The 16,279-nt window shown below is 44.4% G+C and overlaps 1 protein-coding gene across 21 annotated transcripts in view; it reads left to right on the top strand.

Moving 5' to 3' along the window:
- The window catches only part of LOC138203162 (receptor-type tyrosine-protein phosphatase F), a 166,540-nt gene that overhangs the window by 36,652 nt on the left and 113,609 nt on the right, over nucleotides 1-16,279 (top strand). The window contains exon 1 of one of the 21 annotated variants that reach the window (XM_069157836.1): nucleotides 5,406-5,737. The exons of the other annotated variants lie outside the window; for them this stretch is intronic. The gene's annotated coding sequence lies outside the window, so the exon portion shown is untranslated. Of the gene's footprint in view, nucleotides 1-5,405; nucleotides 5,738-16,279 lie in introns of those variants that run through there. 21 annotated transcript variants of the gene reach the window in all.

The following is a 16,279-nucleotide window of genomic DNA, read 5'->3' as shown; positions in this document are numbered from 1 at the left end:
GTGAGAGGGAGCGATATCCATCCCGCCACTTGACAATAGTGCCACAAAATAGGATGCAGCTTGCATCTTTGTGGCTCCATTGACTATAGCTTGTGAAATGTAACATCACTGAACAGCTGGTCACGGCACACCACAGCATTGCTCTTTCTCCACACCGATGTTTCTCTTCATCGGAGAATGAAGCAGGCTTCTTTTGGTTTCACTCTCTCTCCTCCTACGCAGAAGGTGAGACATCTTCCGATATCCTGGTCTCGTGACCTTTTAGTATACTGAAAAAAAGTCTGATCAATGGGATTTCTTTTTTTTACCTGTGTGTGTGAGAGTGTGTGTGTGTGTGTGTGTGTGTGTGTGTGCGCGCCAGCGCTGAGATTTCCCCCCCCCACCCCCCCCCCCCCCCCAAAAAAAAATGCACCCGACTGTAATCTCAGTGGAATGATCATTGATCAAAAAGACAAATAGAGGTCTGAAAATTAGACCAGAGGGAGTCCTATTCAGGTGAGGAACGAAGTGAATTATGCCGTGTAGGCACGAGTGCAGGAAGTGGATGACAGTGAAGGTCGCCTGCTGAGACACGTTTGGACAAATGGAGCCAACATCCATATCATTGATTGCCAATTTACCCTTTGAAGTTTCAGAGATGCGTCGAGTTCCTTGTCGTGCACGCTGTTCTTGACCCCGCTGTGTGCCTCCTCGCCCATCGGGGATCCTCCTGAAAGCAGCTACTGTTACTTTCCGAGCGCGCCGTGCAAAAAATGAGGCACGCGGAGGTGAAACAATGCGATGATGATGATGATGATGATGATGATGACGTCGTCACCCGGGCTCCCATTTCTGCCTCCCATGTTTCATACTTCACGTCGAAGCGACTTCTCTGCTTCTTTCTTTGCTTTCACCGCCACCGTACCCCTTAAGTGATTGCAATATGCAAGGAAGTCAGTCTCCGGAGAGGGAGCGCGCGGGAGGGGGGCGAGGGGGGGGGGGGAGTGGGGGGGTGGCAGAGGGTAGAGAGGGGGCACGGTGCTGTAAAGTGCCTCAATGTCGCTTTATTTCCCCCATTTTAATTGGGCTATCTAAATGCATCCCTGGTTTGTCAATACCCGACGGGGTCCCAGATAAAAATGATTTGTCTCATGCATTCGGCGGCATGCTCTGCTGTTCCCCTCAGAGAGCGTGCCCCGACAGTTGTCAGCAACAGAGTGTAATGGAGAGCGCTCGTTGTTTTTTTTTTTTGTTTTGTTTTGTTTTATTTTCAACGAGTAGCAGGAAAAGACGTGCCTTCCTCTATCCGTTCCACCGCCCGTCTTTCTTCTCCTTTTGTTTTTGTTCCCTCATTCCGTCTGTAACTTAACAAGCCAAAACAGGCGCCCGCGCGGGCACACCCGCCTCCTATGGACGCTTACAGAGACACAACCGGAACACGTGCCCATATTCACACGCTCCCCGCACACGGACCCGTATCTGCGCAGGCACGTACGCATGCCTGCACTCGCTGAAGGTCAGCGCCGCGAAGCCAATCTTATCGGCGTTCTTATGTGCTCCGTTTTCCGCTGCCCTTGTCTTTTTCACACCACCTGTCGCCATGTACCATCACCTTCCCTCTCGGTGCTGGAGCCAGCGTTATCTGCAGACGGTCCAGAGAGAAAAAAAAAATCAGGGCCAAAAGTGTGTCCTTGGTGTTTTGGAGTGTTGAGTACAAGTGTGATGCTCAGAAGTCCATTTAAAAAAAAAAACAAAAAAAAAACAAAAACGTTTTTTTTTGCCGGAAAGAATACATTTGTCTGCATTTTAAAGATAACCATTACGTGTTTGACTGGATATTCAGTGCAAGTGCTGACATTTCGAATCACAGATGAATTATAATTTGACGTTTTGCATCAAGAAGATGTCGTATGGTTAGATATAATTGAATGTTTACTGACACATGCGCCCTGCACACCCTAAGCTGCTCCTGTAACCCATCTCGTCCCCGAGCTCAGTGTGAGGTTAAACGTCACACTGATAATTAGTATGTTTCGCTCGACCCGTGTTTTTAAATTATAGCGGGATCCGTGTATGTTATATACGTCCCGCTAATTGCAATCCGGAGGTGAATCAGCGAGCGAACTGACGGCAGCAGCCGAGCCCCGGTAAATTGTGAAGTGGGCTGGGGGTTCTACGCCAGCAGGTGTTTGCCCAGCTGTGCTTCCGGACGTGATGACATGGTGCTGGTCTTAAGAGCCCATCAGCAGCAACACACTGACTTTCACAGCTCAGTGTTTACGACACGGGTCAGCATTTTTTTTTTTTTTTTTTTCCACTGGCACGCAGCCAAAACTGTGTCGATCAGTGACCCCTCCGGATGGGAAAGTAAAGCGCGTCTATGCGGATTCCTCTTAAAGGATTTAAATTATTATTTTTTTTTTTAAATTATTATTATCTTTAGCTAATACGTGCAGATTTTTGTTCGTCAACGGCGATGTTTCAAAATGCAGCAAATACAGCCGGGTTTTTTTTTTTTTTTTCTTTGCAATGCGATGATCACTCATTCAGTTAGAGTGCTCTGCTGAACCTCCACCAAGGAACTTATTTCCTTACCTCGAAGGCTGAACCTTGTTAAAATGTTTTGGCAGACTTGTTAGATGGTGCAGACGGTTATATTGATAAAGCCCAGGGCCGGTGTGATTCATCCCATCCCGCAGCAGCCGGCACATTACGCCGTCGGGTGATGACTGGAGCTCCCACCGAGGAGCTTGAGTTTGTTTGAGTCGCGTGTTCCTGTCCCGCAAACAAACCCCGGAGCCGCGCAACAGGCTCCGCACATGCTCACGAAACAAAACCATGGAAAACAATGATGTTAAAAAAAATAAAAATCAATAATAAAAAAATAAAAAATAAAAAATCAATATTTGAGCAGAATCTATTAGTGGGGTATTGTCAGCGGACTAGCTTAAATCAAGAGGGGGGGGGGGGGCGGCTCCTTCAGATTGAAGAGGTTGTCAACCTTTTTTCAGTCTAATGAAATGAGCCGGGGGGGGAGGGGGGGAGGGATGGGTAGTTGTCACAATGTTATAAATTCTCCGACTTGGTGTGGAGGGGGTGTTTCCAGCTCCATTCAGGCTCCTTGGAGGAGGATTGGGGAGGAGGGCGGGGGGGGGGGGGGGGGGGGGGGGTAACATAAGTCCTGAAAACTGCCTGAGCTACGAAACCTCACTGGAGGCAACAGTTTCAACGTTGCGAAGGGATTTACTGCTCAAGTTCCATCTGTGTTTTGAGTTTAACATCGCTCAAAGATGAGATTAGACCGAGAAATGAAATGGCTCATGTTGTGCAGCGGACACGCGACACTACATTACCGTAGCTTACAATTCATTTTCTCTCCCACTCTGCTGTTAGGACCACCAGCCAACCATCTTTACTTCTACCCTTTTTTTTTTTTTTTTTTTTACTGCAGTGCGGTTTGTTTTAACGAGTTCAGCACAGATTCATGTGACATTTGATTTGGCACAAAGTGTTCACACCCACAAATATACTTTTTCTCCTCTCCTTGGGGGTGTGTGGGTGTAATAATTATTCTCCAGAAGGTCCCCTCAAACTCTCATGAGTTTCTAAGGAAATGAGAGAGTTCCAACATGTCCAGATTGGCTGTTCTCCTTTTCTTTTGCAGATAGTTGTGTTGCCCAGATTTTAGTACGTTTTTTTTTTTTTTTTTTATGTGGCACGCTTGATATCCCGTTTTCTTCGAGTAAAATTATTGCAGCACATACAGCTGGAATATATTTATATTTTAGACTGTTCAAATTGAATTACTTTTTAATCAGATGACCCACATCCCGTTTGTTCTGAACTAGAAAGAAAGTTAAAGATGAAACAATTCTTTCTCTTTTCTTGCGGAAAAGTCTGTTGTGTTCACAGATCTGCAGCCTCCAGTAAAATCAGACTGTCTCCCATTGTTAACAACAAAGAGAAATGTAGAACACATTGCAGTTTGCCATTTCCCTCAGCAGAGCTTAAGCCGGGAACAGCTTCAGCACTGCTGCTGCTCTTAGTGGAAACCTTTCTAAGTGATTTTTACATCCTCATTTTGAGTATTTCTTGGTATATTAGTTTTTTTTTTTTTTAAATGACTCTACAGCCCTGTTATGGTTGATGGCAATTGCATCAGCCGACAGTAATGCAAATAGTTTATTTTCTCATTCAGTAAATACTAACTCTGTGATATAGTTATGTACCGTGTAATTTAATTGACACCGCAAACATGATGTTATGCACGGCCTCATCTAAAAACGTTTGTCTCGGTCCAGGTTATGGCTTTGCAACGTCGGCAATGTCACTGATATATAAAGAAAACATCATTATGTGGAGGGCGAAACATTGTTGAAGCATTGCTGGATGAGTCGAGTTACAGTCCACACAGTATTATTGGGATAGATGAGCAAACCTCTCCCCAAGGTCCCGAGGCTCTGTGATCTATTAAGGCACAGTCGTCTCGGATGGTGAATCTCAGAGAGCGAGTGAAATTTTTTTTTTTTTTTTGGGGGGGGGGGGGGGGGAGAGAGGAGGAAGAGAATGTTTGTGCTGACATCCTCTCTCGGTGCAATCCCTTGTCCTTGTAGGACGGAAGAGAAAAACAGCACCAGGGGCTGACTTGGCTGTTCCTCTGAGCGCCGTCATAAATCCGACTGAACATTTCTGAACATCTGTTGTGGATGATTAGCTCCGTGGCTAGCAGTGTTTGACCAGAGGGAGTGAGAACCAGTGTGTTTGAGAGTCGTGTATGTGTGTGCTCAACGCCTTGCAGATTTAAGAATGAGGATTTTGCATATTTATCCCCCCCCCCCCCCCCGCCCTCCTCCTCCTCCTCCTCCCACACACACACACACACACCCCCCCTTGTTTTTTTTTTGTTTTTTTTTTAAACAGTTTCATTACCCACACAATATGTTACAGGGCACATCTTATCTCATTCCCCCGGGGACTGTTTGCGCGTTTCAAGGTCACACTTTGTTAACCCCTTAAGTTCTGTCAATAACTGCTCTCGCAAATAGATTTTGGAAATACATGCAGGACTTTTATTCTGAAGCAGGAGTGCAGGCGTTTTAGTCAGGTTTATGATTAGCCTACACAAGCTGACATTAGGTCACGGTCTCTCCCTGGAAGGGAGGGTCAACAGATAAAATATAAATGGAGTCTCTAAGCTCAGCAGGAATACATAACAACGTCACGTGTGCGCTCGTACCTCGCTCTTTTGTCCGCATGCAGGTGAACCGCAAAAACGGACTCTTATTGGTCAGCGTTCAAAAAGGTAAGGCCCCTGCAACCTCCTCCTTCTTCCCACTGAAATTTGACACCAGTGACATCACACTGGTGGGCTTGGCTTCTCTCATGCAGTCCTGGAGTGTTGAGAGCTCAGTGTGTGAACAAGCCTTGCCTCTGAAGGATCTCTCTCCCGAAGCCACTCTTGCTCTATAACCACAGCTGGAAACCTATTGCGGGAGAGCCAAAAGACAAGTTCCTCCGGTTTAATGAAACGCTGTGAATGGAATAACTGCACAGGAACTGGAGACTACTTTCTCTCGCACAGTTTTTCATAAGGCATCGTTCGGGGATAATCTTTTTGTGGATACTGCTGGATTTTTCTTTTGTAGGATTTGGATACTCTCTGTCTCTCTCTCTCTCTCTTTCTTTCTGGAATAAGTGCCTCACAATAAAAAGGAATCAAAAGGATTTCTTTATAAGTGGACCTACTTGACATGCATGGGTGAGTGAAGTGAATTTTGCGCCGCAGAATTTGTACTACTTGTGAAGAAAGTAGAAAGTTCTGATTTCTTAAAAAAAGTAAAACAAATGAGGCACAGGTGCATTTTTTTTTTTTTTTTTGAAAGTGACTGAGCTTTGTCAGAGCTGTGTTTGCCTACGTGTTCCCCGGATCCTTGTTTTTCTCTCGGGGACAGTACCTTTAACAATTCGCCTCTTATGATAAAAAAGTAACAAAATAAGTTGATGTGTCACACTTCACTGGTCAGGTATTTTCTTACTACTCTTTTGTCCCCTTTACCTTTGTCCCTGCTCACTCTTGCTTGTTAAGCCAAAACAATAGTTTAACCTCGTCTTGGCTTAAGTCTATTGGCTGGCTCTCTGGCAAATTGCCCTGTCTGGTGCAAGTCCTCCCCTACGTATTCAGAGGACTTTTGAATAGAAGGGCCATAGAATGTCCCCTAGCTACCGCTGCTAAGGTGAGCCACCCTGCCGTTCTACCGCATTAGGCCTCCGCTGAGGCCAAACAACCTGTTTTTCCAGTTGTCCTTATCTCCCTGGGCAATCTGGAGGGTAAAGTTTCAGCGACAAGAATTCCTGAGAGAAGGAGACACCGGAAAAAGGCTTTGAAATCCCAGATAATTTGCAGAGGAGAACTTTTCGAAGTCACAAATTCTGATTTTTAGGAAAATGCTTGGGCTTCGTTTCAACAAAGTGTCTCCTGCGATGCATGTTTCTTTATGTGATTTAGACGTTTAAAGTGTGTCTTGCTTTTACTATGCTTATTAGCTGAAGCGGTGTTGAAAGATTTTTTTTTTTTCGAAGAATAACCAGCTCTAAATGTTCCCGTTATAGTTGTGTCATAAATGAAAACTTTTTTTTTTTTTTTTTTTTTGTTGCAACATAAAACTTTGATGAACTTGTATGAGAAACTTTTGATCTGAGTTTTCATTCTCGGTCAGGAGAAATGTGGCAATTGTTACACAGCAAGTTTGTTGCTCAATACAAGGAGCTGATTTCTGAGAAAAATCAATTTTGTATCTTGGCAATTTCCATCATAGCTTGTCTTAAGCTTTGAGAAAGTGTAGTGTAGACAACCTGTACGTCTCCTTTTTTTTGTTTGGCCTTTGAAATGGTCAGACCTCCCCACAGGTCTGTTTAATCGCAATGGGAACTTGGTGTTTTTTTTTTTTTTCTCTCACTTGTACAAAAAGAAAATAAGTTTGTGCGTTTCTTTATTGCATTGTTTATTTGTTATATTCAGTTAATGATTGTTCAGCTTCTTCCCCGGTAGTCTTAAATTGGACTGGTGAACCCAGACTTGATTAAAAAAAAACCAAAAAAAACCCCAAATGACCTTGAGGGGAAAAATCAAGATGGGCACTACTGTTAAAATGTCCGTTCAGCTGCTCGGTAGCATAAACAGACAAGACAAAGAAACTGTCAGCTGGGGTCATATGTTCAAACAAAGCCAGCCCCGGTGCACACTGGGTGACCTGTAAGGTTGTCCTTCTTCACTGCCGCCCCGTGCAGGCCGCTGACCCTTCATTCTACTTTTACGCCTGTGCCTCAGTCACTTCATCACAGGCAATGTTCCAGAGGAGCATTAAGTGATGTCTAGGATGTGACCTGAGGAAATAACTGCGGCCATTTGTGCGCCGCTGCTCTTTATTAGATCCCCTGACCAAACATACATAATATCCTTTGCTTTAAATGGCTGCCTTGGCTGAAGTCTTTCCGTCTGAATAAATTACCCTGCGAGGAACAGTCAGTCACTCAATCTTTCTCTCCCCATCGGATTCCTCAAAAGTAATTATGGGCTGGAGCATATGGATTTTTCCATATAACTTGATTTCTCATCATCGGTGAATTGGGTGATGCGTAATGGCCTGTTAACGCATGATGGATTTGCTTAATCACGCTCGTCCCAGTTGGAACATGAAAGAGGTTGCTTTCAATCACAGATCAATGTCTTGTGAAGTCAATTGTGTCAGTGGAGTCAGACATTTGTCCGTGACGGGTGCTGTAAGTCGACAGACGACCCGGTAGCTTCTGTTGGGTTATTAAAGCTCAGACCGTTGACGCAGAAGCTGAAGCGTAGACTTATTTACAATGCGGTCTCGGACTTTGAAATGCCAGCGGAGGGGGGGGGGGGGTGGGTTATTCGCGTGGGCCGGTATTGACGAGGCCACAGGTAGTTTGTTGCCTTATGATGACGAGGCCTAACTTGTCGACCCTCCGCTTCCGCGGCTAAATGTTTACGAGTGCGACGGACACGTCCCCGCGTAACGTGCGACGTCGATCAGTGGCCACCGGCTGCGTGACGTGTTCGCCGCGCTGGTCGTCACTTTCCGATTTCAGTCGTGACAATTCCCGCCGGACGGACGGTCGCTCATTCGCTGTGACAGGTGCTGAGGAGGAAGGTTCAGAAAAAAAAAAAAAGGGCGTCTTTACCGCCGAAATCACCAGCGTTTTGACAGGAGCGCTTTTTCCGAGCTGCCCCAAGCGAAGAGCTCGTTCGACTAAACTCGGTCTGCGCCCGTCCTTTGACTTCTCCACGAGCCTGCTGAACACACATTAGGGTTTTGACACGAGATCACAAGAAGACAGGTCTATTTTGGGGAAGGTGATGTTATTTTTGTTGATGAATGGAACTTGTTCTGTAAAAACCCCGCTGCGTCTGTGGCAGGGCAGCTAGCTTTAGCTCATTGTCTCTTTAAAGTGAAATGAAGTGGATCAGAGTGCTCGCCGCTCAGATTATATTCAGCTCTTTTCTTTTTTGCTTAAGTCCCTTTCTCTACCCTATTTTTTTTTTTTTTTTTTAATCTTTTACATTATATAGTTTATTGTGCATTTTAAACATGCCTTTTATGACCAGTGATAGCTAGCCATCAGAGGTTTGTTTAGTGCTCATAGCCTTGCACCTTTCATTTAAACCGTAGCTCTGCGCATTACAGCCGTGGCTTTCTCAATGGGAACACAAATCCGCTTTGTCAGAGAGGACATTTCCCTCCTTGCACAAAACTCATTTCAATTCCACATCATCCCATTACGCCTCCACATTGATTGAAACAGCCTCCATTTCCTTGGGCAGCTCCATTTTTTTTTTCCCCCTGCACTCTGCATGTATGACAAGGCCAAAGCTTATACTTGGATATGTGAGCTGTGCAGCGGTGCAGGTGGGAGACGTACAGTGATTGTGGAAAATATGAATTCTGCCTTGGCTTAAACTATTTTCTCAAAAGCGGAAAAGTTTAGACTCCACCGCTGTTGTTTCCCTGTCGTATGACACCAATCATTTACTTGACATTACATCACTGAACTATTGGACGATACACTGCTGCTATCTGATATCCAATATAGTTTCTTTTATTGAAGGAAGGCAGGGTCAGACCGGTGGCTTGTAGGACTGCCATTAAAGGGAATTAAAGTTTGCAGTGTTACCTTCCTCTCGAGTGCGAGGGGGTATGTGTGTTGCTAAACTGCAGTAAAGCAAATAAAAGTGAATGTTGGCTTGATTTATTTGGTGCTTGGTTCTGGAATTATAATCATGTGGCTGATTTATCCCTCCGCCTCCACCAGCACCCTTGTTTGCTCAGCCTCACAATTTCTTCAAATGCCTTGCTTCAACCCGACATTCTACTTCATTACTTTATCAGCCCTCCTGTCGCTTCCTTTATCAGCCCACTCCTGTCACTTCTAATGGAATAATAAGTCTTCACGGTCTTGGCTACTCGCACGCAGACGTGGCCGCACTCATACTTGTATCTGGGAGTGCAGCACGTGTATTTTCACAGCGGGAAGTATTTACCATCAAAACATTTTTGCCTTTGTTGCGTCCTCAAACACAGGCAATGACTCTTCCTCCTCTGAGGTCCCCGACTTGTTTTGGGAAGATGGATGGAGATTCATTTGGTTTCATTATAACGCCTGACTTATTTATAGCCTGCCTGCGCAGCGCCTCTTGGCCCACTGTGGCCCTGGTATGGCTGCAGGGGGGGCTGAGGCGTTGATGAAACATTCCTGTGTCCAGGGGATATTCTCTGAGGAGAGCACTGCTTGTTTAAGGGAGGGCGGCGGGATGACAATACAAGAAGCGCGGGCAAGGCCACCGAAATCGAATTCCACCAGCCCTGCCTAGCTACAGCATTCCTGTGTGAAAGCTTTCCCCTGTCAAAAGTCTTGCACTGAGGGCTGTTGGAGCAATGATGCCACAGAGCCCAACGACAGGAAGTAAAGTAATCGGATCCTACGTAAGTAGTTTTGATAAATAAATAATAAAAAAAATAACAAGAATAAAGTGAACTTGCACAGAAAAGAATAGATCCAACTGAAACACACTTTCATATTTAAGTTATGCACAGTTTGGAGTTCTGAGTTCAACAACACCAAACCCAAACCTTTATCTGGATCTCCCCCTTCAGCCTCCCGAGATTACTGCTGCACAACCGTGGAGCAGGGATGCCGTCTGCCTGGTAATTTGATGGCTAATCCCCTGCCTCTCCCCTACAAATCTCTTCCCTGATAAAGGGGTTGCTTCTACATTAGTAAACATGGGAGACTTGGCCGCTCTGGCTGACAGTTAGACAAGAGGAGTGGTTGACGGGAAAAAAGGGGAAGTAGATGGTTCTCTCTTTATGCATTATAGGAAATACCCCCCTTTCCATATCCGGCTGGGAAATTCAATTTAATATTTAGACCAAGGAAATGCTTTTAAACTTGCTGGTAAGGCAGTCTAATTTCATGAGGTAAATAATGCATTGTACATTTTTGCATATGTTGGTCGAAGCATAAAAAAAAATTCCCCCCTGGCTCAGTATGTCTAGAGGTTAGTGGTTTTAATGGTTTGATGGTGAGCTGCGGATGTCGAGAGATTCCATACAGTCTATTGTTAATGCACCTTCATTAGCTTTTTGACCCGAATATGTTATTCTAATGATTACTGTGCTACTGCCACGACTAGACATGATGGCTCACTTAAAAGGAATCCACTTCCTCAGATCTTACTTCACAGACAGACTCCGAACCGTACGCACCGACTACGTGACCGTTCATTACCGGATGGTCCTCATAACAGTTTCATTAGGTGTTACCCTGTGCCTCCCGCATGATTCCTGTTTCCTTCGCCTCCTGCGACGGGGCATCAACAAAGCACGCAGCCGGGGAATCAGAGCTGACGCCTTCAGCCCAAACGTGTTCAAGCCATTTTAACAGGATCTGGCAAGATAGCATTTAACCAGTCTATGGAATGACTTCAGCTTGATGACTCCAACATTGGCCGTGATGGCTTTTCATTTGTTGACCTGACAGAGGCACTTTAGGCGTCAGCGTGGATCTGGTGGGGTGAGTGACAGGCGCGGTCCCTGCGTGTCTTCCTGTATGTGGAACGGCCTGGTGTTCAGTCTCATCGTTGTCAGACAGCGAGATGACATGTCAGGAGGAATTTGGCGAGATCTCTGTTTTCAGCACATTGCAGACCAGTCAAACATCAGGACTATACAAATGAGCTGCAGTGAAGGCTCCAACTTGTACGTTTGTGTGTTTTTTTTTTTTTTTTTTGTTAAACTTAGCAAGTGCTGTACTTTTGCCTCGTCCCGCATGTCTTTGAACAGCGAGTCAGAAGTTTCGTTATTGCTCTTCCTCTGCTGTTATTTCAGGTTTTTAAATTCATTTTTCAAGATGTTATATCAGAAGTGACCTATTTCTTTTATGATTTACTGTTTTTTTTTTTGTCATGAGTGGTAATAATTCATTTTCTAAAAAATTATATATATGGCATCTTCACTGGTAATTTCTGCCCTACTTTGACAGAACGCTTCTCAGATCTAAATACCAGTTTGCTTGATTGGATGCATTCGTACTCGTGCTGAACCTCTGGAGAAGAAGCTCTTGTCTAGATTTTATTTTTCATTTTCAAGTGGATTTTCACAGAACTATTTGATTAGTCATTAAAATCCTATGACTCACCGTCAAGCCAGAATATTCTCTTAACTGGATGTGTCCAACAGATGTGTGTGTGAGAGCACACCAGTTGTATGTGTTGTGTGTGTGTGTGTGTGTGTGTGTACGTACGTCTTGTTAGTGAGGCTGCAGAACAGTGACTACACTGCTGGTAATTGATAGTCTGGGGGCTGTCTCAGCTGCAGGTAAATCCTATCTGTGTGGAAGAGGGTGGGGTGGAAGAGAAGAGGGCATAAATAAGTCTTCCAAAGACCAGGGATTTCAGTATAACTAGAGGGAAAGGGTGATGGCGGAGAGATGTTTAATACGGAAGAGGGTTTTTTTTTGTGCTCACAGGCAGTTAAAAATTTCTTCACGGTACCGCCGGCTCAAATGTACATTTTTCCTGCATTTTCCTCAAGAACACTGTATTACCCCGTGTTGTTTTTGGTCCCGCGTCCAGTCCCGGCCGAGTGCGTGCCACAAAGTGCAGTGGCTTAGGTGCGGCTTTTGCCTCTTTTGAAACACTTCCGTCAGACCGATGGAGTGAAATTCACTTCTATGCTTTGCCCAGCGAGATGTACAGCAAGATGGAGCAATAAGGGGGGTAGAGGGCTAGAGAGATTGGTCCCAGAGAGAGATTCGTAGATAGTAATGAGGACGTTGGTGAAGTGCAGGTCATCGCGTTGTGGCTCCGGCCTGTCAGTATAACGGACCTTGCTAGTCAGCTGGCAATCGATTGTACTGCTCACGACCTCGTCCGCCTGTTGTTCTTCACTCCCCCTGTCTGTCAACCTGCCACCCCGAGATGGAGGACGGAGCAGAATCTTCTCCCAGACGACAGATGCAGTGTCCAGATACTTTCTCATTACCTGAAAGGTGGCCTGAGGTGATGCGTGGAGGAAGGCAGGGCTGACTCCACATTTTTATGGCTCACGCAACCTCGAGAGGAAACCACACGAACATCCGAATGAATGGTTTATTTTGGCCCGTGGCTAGTAACCACCAATCAGTATTGAGTTCATTTTGGGCTGCAACTAATTATCTATGTTTATTGTGTATGGAATTCTCAATCAAATGTCTGATAACAATGAAAAGCATTTTTGGGCTGGGTCTGACCAACAGTTGAAAACTCAAAAGATTTTCAATTTGCAGTTATACGTTACATAGAAAAGCACGTTAACACATTTGAGAAGCTGGAAGGAGAGAATAGTTTGTTTAAATCAATTTGATCATTTATAAAATGTGTACATCTTAATTTTCTGTCCATTGATGAATCAATTAATCATATCATATTTTGGTTGTCTTACTTTTTGGGCTACAACCAGTAAATAATTGTGTTTTTTCCTTGATAAAGGACATGCTGAAAGTAACTAATGGTCAAATTAGTCTTGATTGATTTTCTAGCACAAGAGAATTGCATCTGCTACCAACTGATATCATATGCTTGTATCATGTAGGACAAAGCGTTGGATTACACACTAATCAAGGGAAGACGTGCCAGGTTAGTTTAAGAGTCTACATCTTTGTAATATATCGCTCTCCAGCACCGTCATAGTTTTTTTTTAGTAGTATTACTCCTGTTTGATGAACATGGTGGAAGCTCAGAGTCCCTGATTCTCTTGCCCTTTATCGACTGGCCCCTGCCTATTCCACACACATCTTTTTACATTTTAAATCCTCGAGCCTCCGGAGAGCGATGGGGATATATGGTTCCATCTGCTCCTCCAGGCTGGCTCACGACTCAGACAGAGAAGGAGACAGAGACGGAGGCTCGGTCAGGGAGAGAGCTAGGAGGAGAGCGGGAGGTGGGGGAAGGGGGGTGGAAGGAAACACAGACTGACAGAAAGACAGAACGGCTTATTAGAATCTGCCTCTTTTCACTAGTTAGATGGGCTGAGAGGATCACCGTCTCCAATAGGAGGCAGGACAGGAGTTGGATTAGGACCTTGGGGAGCTTCTTCTTTTTCTTCATTTGCAATAGCATCTAACCCATGTCAAATCTGTTTGGTCTTAACCACTTCAGGTAGACCAGGAGTCTCGGCTTTTTCTTTGTGTAACACGTGGACTCTTTTTGTTTCAAGATGGAGCTCAGAATAGCATGTGTTTGTGTGCCTTTTAGATTCATGCAAACACATTTCTCATCAAGGGGCCACCCTTTTCTAAACAGAACCTTATGCTTAGCCCCAGACACCATAAGGTGCGATGTTTTTGTTTCCCACCGCAAATGCCTGATTATATAGGAAGTGCTTTTCCCAGCCTTCCCTGAGTTAGTCTAACCCTTCCCTGTGTCAACACTGGGTTTGTTCTTCTGTGCCTCAGACCACAGAGGATCTCTCCCCCGGTGTCTTTTACGTACTCTGTTGTAAGGTGAAATAATAAATTGTATCAATGCACCGTTTCCTCTGTGTGTTTCAGCTCTGACTGAAGACTAACAGACCTTTCCAGTGTAGTATGAAAAATGCTGGATGTTCTCGTCACCGCTGTGTCTAGTAGTTGTGTTTTCTGAGGGGAATAATTTGGCTGACATAGCACTTCCTTTTCGCATTTGCATTTAAACGGATGTAGTGAGAAGGAGCCGCTTTCAAGCACAGACCATCCACCCAGAGCACATAAATGAATGAATGACCACTTTTTTTTTTGATTAATAGTCAGTGGAAGCAGGCTGGTTAATCCATCCAAAGGCAGTTTTTTAATTTTGCCAGAATGAGTAGGCGAATCCAAGTTTCTGTAGAAAAGTGTTTACACGGAGTTGGAGTGTTCAGCACAGATAAAGTAAGAAGAACTACACAGGAGTATCTATTTTGTCAAACCTGCTTAATGAAGTACTTGACAAATGGTATTTTGTCGCACCGATGAAAATTTCTGCAAATCCAACTCTGCATTAAAGCAGTCCTGCATCATTTTCTGCATTTAGACACATTGTAATGAGGGAAAGGGTCCCACAGCATACATCCTCATATAGCCCCACCTTAACAAGCATTGTGGGTAACAATTCCCAGAGTTGCTGCTCTGTCACTGAGCACTGAGGCCACAGCTTCTTTCTCATGTCTTCCTCGGGAGGGTCCACGCGGGCCAAAGAACTTCATTCCCAGATCTTTACAGTCACTAATGTGGCCTGACACCAAGCTGATTTACAATACCCCCTACCCTAAGCACTGACTGACTAGAGGTAATTGATTTAGAACAGTGGCGACACCTGCTGAATAGTATGAAGCCCTCGTAACCCCCCCGCCCCCCACCCCCACGCTCTTATACAAAGTTTTGTCCAATATTCCCACCTCAGTGGCACCTGTAGAAAATAATAGACCTAAAAGGAGGAAAAATGCTCATAAAGTGTATTTTCAGTTGTTGTGGTACTTCACAAATACACAATTGCTTAATTCTTCTAATATATCTGCTCTCTGGCTGCTAAAATCCATCCATGTTATATCCACAGATCGAGCTGAGCCCTGAACAACTGCCTCTGTTTGGCCAGCTATTGATCTGTGGAGCTCCGTATCTGCCAGTCTTTCTGCTCACATGCCTTCACTCTGTTTGTCTTTTTTTTTTTTTGTACTGGCGGAGACAAGGCTTTCTACCCAGGGGGTGATGGGGGTGTGGGTGGGAGGAGGTTTGAAGTCCTCGGCGTGGTGCGATGAGGGGGAGTCTGTGCCTTCTGTGCTGCCTGCCTCGTCATTTTATGGCACCATCTGTCCACAAGCAAACCGTCAAGTGGTGACGTCTTAGCTCATCTTTCTTGCTTATTTACCTTGCGTGTGAATTTCCTTTTGATATATATATATATGCACATCTGCTGTTGAGCACGTGTCTCAGTTTATATTGCTAATTTAATGTTTGGCCACAGCACAGAATCCCCGTTAGTTATTCTGTAATTCATTTGTAGAACTCTCTAAAATGAAAACAAAGAGAAAATGTGAAATCGTCTTTCAGCCTTTGAACTGGGGCAAGGCTGTTTGGCTTCATAGAGATCCTGAGCTGAAAACAAAGCTCTGCTATTTTATCATTCTCTGTTTATTTGTTTTAGGCGCTCACTTTGAGCAATTACTGTACAGGTTGGCCCAAGTGATACCACTTTTAAAAACAAAGATGTCTCGCAGTGAACAGGGACAAAAAGCAAAGGGCAAATCATCAAGAGAATGATTTATAATGAGGAGTTATTAATGCTAATCATGTTAACACCCATGACAGAAATGTCAAATTAATCTAAGATGTTTGGAGGTCAACAAACATTTAAAAAATGGTAATATTGAGAGTGAGTTTGCAATACAAACGCTGTTAGAGGAGGAGATTAAAGAAGAAGCGAAAGAAAACAAGTCTTTGCATTTGAGACTCTTTTTATAATTTCGTTTTATGGTTTTATTCTTATTTCATTGTATTTTTCAAACTGAAGTGGTTTATATCCTTTAAATAAGGCTTTACAGAATGCTGTTTCATAGACTCTGTGGTTCCAGGTACACACCGCATTTCTGTTATTTGATGAATGTGGGTTTTTTTTACAATGAGCCAGCTTTTTTGATTTATTGCCGGCCTTTTGCCTGGCACTTTGTAGTGCAAGCCATTTTCTCCTTGCTCTGCAGCTCGACAACGCCAATAATCACTCCTC

Source organism: Embiotoca jacksoni, unplaced genomic scaffold (assembly GCF_022577435.1).
Source record: "Embiotoca jacksoni isolate LCO1_2020_lvr unplaced genomic scaffold, fEmbJac1.0.p SCAF_22, whole genome shotgun sequence".
Classification (NCBI taxonomy): Eukaryota; Metazoa; Chordata; class Actinopteri; family Embiotocidae; genus Embiotoca; species Embiotoca jacksoni.
Note: the sequence above shows the minus strand (reverse complement) of the source record. Positions and strands in the feature narration are given on the sequence as shown.